Source organism: Fukomys damarensis, unplaced genomic scaffold, assembly GCF_012274545.1.
Source record: "Fukomys damarensis isolate Sample0158 unplaced genomic scaffold, DMR_v1.0_HiC HiC_scaffold_15, whole genome shotgun sequence".
Classification (NCBI taxonomy): domain Eukaryota; kingdom Metazoa; phylum Chordata; class Mammalia; order Rodentia; family Bathyergidae; genus Fukomys; species Fukomys damarensis.
The window spans coordinates 62904493-62910065 of record NW_022900927.1 but is presented as its reverse complement, the minus strand read 5'-3'; positions in this window follow the sequence as shown (position 1 = coordinate 62910065).

Below are 5573 nucleotides of genomic sequence, written 5' to 3'. Positions count from 1 at the left end.
TCCGCTCCGCGGTCGTCACGTGACGCTTCCACCCAGTCGCGTCCCTCCGCGGGGCGCCCCTGCACCGCGCGGCCTGTCGGGAAGGGCTGGTCCTGTACGTGCAGGTCTGGGTGAGCTGTGCTGCGGTGCTGTTATTCAGAGGTTTTTGTCCCGAATTTGTACCCCAGTTAAGAACTGTGTTCGTTCATTATCAGCCACTGTGACGAGGGGCGGGGAGACCGGAATCAGAAATCCTGGGAGCTCAAACCACTGTACGAAACGGACCTTAGTTTCCTGATGTGTAAAAGTAGGGCGATTGTTAAAATGTGAAGCTTTAGGTAAACCATTGTCTGCTTTACTTTTAGCAATCAGTAGGCTCCAAAGCCGGGTAGCATCACAGAGGAGAAACAGTTCATGGTGGGAAGAAGACAGCAAAGCAAGCAAGAGACAACCACAGCTCTTTCCTCCTTATATATTATCCAGGCTATTGAGGGCGGGCAGCACTCACACCCTTAATCCTAGTGCCCTTGATCCTAGCATTGCACTGTGAATCAATCCCAGCATCATACACTATATCCAGCTACCTCTGAAAAAGCCCCACATATGACCACATGAGGTTTTGGAGGGACATTAAACACAAGCCATAACAGTAGGTTAATTTGTATTATATTCTTGGAAATGTAAAGAAAATATTTTTAAAATTACAGGGCTCTTAGTACCCTCTCCATTAGACAGGTATCCAGTGAATATCTGCTGAATGAATAAACAAAAGCCCATCCTATCCTCTGGTTTTCTTAGGACTCAAGACCATAGTCTTCAAAAGTTCCAAAAGCAGGGCCTGGGATTTAGCTCAGTGGTTTTGCCGCCTGCCCCGCAAGTGCAAGGACTCTAGTTTGATCCCCAGTACAAAAAAAAGTTCCAAAAGCAAAAGGTAGTTTGCTTCACTTACTCCACAGAGAGCCCGCTGGTGACTGAATTCTGTGTGGAGAGCTGCAGACACACTCCTGGGTAACCCTGGGCAGCAAGGAGACGCTACTATTAGGTGCTCTGGCCTTTTGGGTCTCACCAGCTGCATTCATCAGACAATGGATGATCTCTCCTCAATCCTGCATTGCAGAAGAAAGCCTGGGGATACTGATTCTGAGAAGGGGATGCAGTTGAAGCCAGGTGGCCTCTATGCCTGTGCCCCTCTCTCAGCCTGAATCAAGAGTGGAGCCTGAGCTTCCAGAGCTTCAGAAAGCTAAAGAGAAAGGACTCCAGGGACTGGGGATTTAGCTTGGAGCTGTCGCCTGCCTCACAAGTGCAAGGTGCTGAGTACAAAAAAAAAGGTGCGGGGGGGGCCTTCAAATGTGCTTCTGTTTCACAGAAGCTGTTTGTGGTAGGACGGATGAAAGAAGCACAATAGAAGAGCCGTGACACGTTCCCGTTTCCCTGTCTTCCTCCTAATGCCACCTCTCCCTTGCAGAAACCTAGGGGGCTCACTTCCTTCTTAGCTGATGTTAAGACATCTTGTCATCAAGGTTGGCTCCTGGACTGTGGGTTTTTGTTCACAAGTAGGTTACCAGTGTCCTTACTGAATATGGGGACCTTGGAGACCATCAGCTCACAGCAATGAGAATAGGTGAAGGTAGAGGTTATGTTTGTGACTGTGGTCATGTTGGTGGCACACGTCCTTACAGCAGCCAGCATTTCCTGACTTGAATATGTGCCCTGGGTTGCTTTGTCCTTGGCATGTATAAATTCACTTAAACCCCAGGATGAGCCAAATGTTGTATCTTAGTGTGTTCAGTTGCCATGACAAAACCCATAAACTGGGTGGCTTAGAGACAGCTCTGGAGGCTGGATGCCCACCATCAGGCACTGGTGGATTCAGGCTCTGGGAGACCCTCGCTGCCTTCTGGTGTGAGGATGACACCTGTTAGCTTCATCCTTGGTGGTGGAATGGGAGAGAAGCTCTCTGGGCCTCTGTGACAAGGGCTGTACCCTCATGACCTTATTGCCTTCCAAAGGCCTCATCCAACACTGATAGGGGAAACTTTTATAAATAGCAAAAACCTATAAAGTATTACAATATAAAATGGCTTCTGCTGTCTTTAACAGCAGTTTGTTTAGCTCAGAACTAATAGGCACCGAAGACACTAATTGCTGAATGAGGCATTGGTCTGACCCTGAGATAACGGCACATCAAGGTCTTGAGCTCCCAGAGAGACTGAAGCCACCTGATGGTGAAAGTGTCAAGATAAAAAGGGCAATTGCCAACATTCGCTCCCGTGACCCTGAGCACCCCCTTCCTATGGGCTAGAATAGATAACTAGGGGCATCTTAAAGGTAAACTCCCCAACTGCAAAGAACTTTTCCGTCTGGGTTAAAAAGATGAACTATTTTGTGACCGTGATTTGAACTGTGAGAATAAAATGTAGCCACCCAAATGAAGTCAGGGCTGTGAAACCCTATAAAAGGAGGAGTTGTAACCCAGTGTGTTGTTGATCCAGGCACAGCTTGTGTGATCAACCCTTATCGATGAGTAAATTTGTTATTTTACTTCCATTCTGCTGCCTCTTTGTGTGTCACTTACTGATTCCTTCTGTAACAATACCATCATATTGGTGACTAGGTTTCGGCATATGAATGGGGGAATTAATATGTGTCCACTTTATAGTTCAGGTCCGAAGGAGAATTTCCTCCTGCTCCCAGGAACTCAGTCTCTTGTCTTCATTCCTCCAGCTGTCTCCATGAGATCCACACACATGGAGGACAACCCACTTTATCCAAGTGGACCTGTTTAAATGTTCTGGGTAAAATGCCTAGCTAAATCAATACACAACGTTAATCGTCAAAGTAGCTACTATTAGCGGGGGATTTAGCTCAGTGGTTCACTGCCTGCCTCATAAGCACAAGGTTCCGAGTTCAATCAGCAGTACCAAACCAAACCAAACCAAGCAGCTACTCTTATTATGTACATTTTACAAAGAAACCAGACCAGGATGGTGATGGACAGCTGTGATCCCAGCACTCAAGAAGATGAGGCAGGAGAATCACTGTGAGGTCAGCCTGAGCTGCATACTTCTAGGTAAGCCAATATGACCTAGTGAAAGCCTGTCTCAAAATAACAACAAATAGCTACTAAGTGGTAAAGTTGGGCTTACTGCCAGGACATTTTGGCTCCAGAATTCACCCTCAGGGAGATTTGTGTGAGCCTAGGCAGCATGAGAGGAAACAAAAGGATTTCAGGCAGAAGGGCACTCAAAGTCCAAGGAGCTGGTTTGCAAACAGTAAATATGCATTTAGAACACTACATCCTATATTAGAATAAAAGATCTCACATCAACGGTTTTAGTTTCCATCTTAAACTAGAGAACTAAAATCAAATTCAACCAGAAGTAAATAAAAGAAGGAAATAATAAGGCCGGGGGTTTAGCTCAGTGGTTCCACCAACTGCCTTGTAAGCACAAGGTCCCAAGTGTGATCCCCAGTACAAAAAAAAAAAAAAAAAAAAAAAAAAGGAAATAAATATTGAGGGTAAAACCAGTGAAACAGAAAAAACAATAGAGGAAAATCAATACTAGCAAAGCTTGAACTTTAAGATCAATAAAATTGATAAACCTTTAGTGAAGCTTAATAGATAAAAAGCATAAATTAATTTGCTTAATTAAGCAATTAAAGATTAAGTGACATAAACTACATATATCAAAAGTAGAAGTATATATTTTGAGTTTTATTTCTACAAATTCAACAACTTTATTGAAATGGACAAATCTTTTAAAGACACAAACTACCAAAGTTCACTGAAAAATAGATAACTTGAATAGCCCTATAACTTTTAGAGAAAGAAATTTTTAGAAATAGTTAAAAACCTTCACACAAAGAAAACTCCAGGTTAAGCTGGGTTCACTGGTGAACTCTATTAGACATGCAAGGAAGAAATAAAGTTAATACTTGTAGGAAAACAACCTTAAGAAAACTGGGCAAAATATTTGAACATATACTTCACTAAAGCAAATGTTAAGTGGTATTTATTTTAATTTCTTTACATGGTGTGAGGTATGGGTCCAAGCCTTTTTTGTTTTGTTTTTGCAGACGGACATCTAAGTCATTAGTCATGATGGAAATACAAATTAAAACCAAAATGAGAAAACATTACTACCTATTAGAATTGTTAAAATTAAAATGACTGACCAGAGCAAGTGTGGAAGAAGATATACAGGAACTGGAACTCTCATACACTGCTAGTGAGAATGTAAAATAGTACAACTCTGGAAAAGTTTTTTGTTTTTTTTTTTTTTGATGCCAAAGATTTAACTCAGGACCTTGCACTTTCAAGGCAGGTGCATGGTAAAGACTGCAAATTTTTAAAAAGTTAAATATACACCTGCCACATGCACCAGATGTTCATTTCTTAGGTGTGTAACTTGTAGAAAAGGAAGGCTATGCTTACAGAAAGACTTCTGGGTTTTTATTTTTTTGAGACAAGTTCTCACTATGTAGTTCAGGCTGGCCTCAGACTTCTGTACAAGGCTTTCTCATCTAGCACTGTTCATAGCAGCTTTCTATTAACCAAAGGGAAACAACCAAAATGTCAACCAATAAGTAAATGAGTAAGCCAACTGTAGTATAAATATATTTGGCAATAAAAGGGAGTGAACTACTGATATATGGAACAAAGTGGATGAATATCAAAAAACTGCATAAAATAAACCAGACCAAAAAATCGTGTTTTACTCAATTTATATATATCATTCTATACTAGGGAAACTAACATCGTGACAGAAAGCAGATCAGTGATTACCTAGGGAATGAAGCAGTCTGGGGGGCATTAGAAAGAAGCACAAAGAAACTTTTGGGGGTGATGGGTATGTTCATTCTCTACATTGTGGGAATGGTTTCATGTAAGTGTCCACACAAACTGCATCGAAAGTATACTTTGAGATAATTTATTACATGTCAAATATATCTTCATACAATTGTTTAAAATGAGTGTATCATGATTTGTGTTGCACATAAAAAATTAATCCTTCAGAATTCATTTTTTATTGGTACATTTTAGGTATACAATAGTCACATTTATCACTGGGATTTTGTGCCCCTTTTTTAAAAATTCAGAATTCATTTTTGTGTACTCACTTGTTAACTAAACTCAGGCCACTATCTAAAACCCCATGTAATTAATATCGACTGCTGTTTCTCTCTTCTCCATCAGAGCCGTTGCACAAGGGCACAGCTGTTTGGGCGTGGCTCTATTTCAGGTATCAGAGGACTTAGGGACAAGGAAAGTGAGAGCTTTTAACCTCACTCAGTGGAGTGTGACTTCCCCTAAGTGTGCCACACTCCACCCTCTCCTTTGTGTGTACGAAAGGACAAACTGATGCAGTAATCTAGACTCGAGCCTATGACATCCCACCTGCCAAGGAAACCTCACGACAGTTTGGGGATAATGACGTCGGGCTGGCAAGGAGGCGAGAATTGGTAAAAATAGACTCTGACTCCTTCCCGCGGCCCCACTTCCGCCCGGTTCACGTGAGTGCGCCTGCGCCCGCGGTGCGCGCACATTCCACGCCGGAGTGGCGCTCGCTCCTCGCACTTGGGGTCCGGCCCTC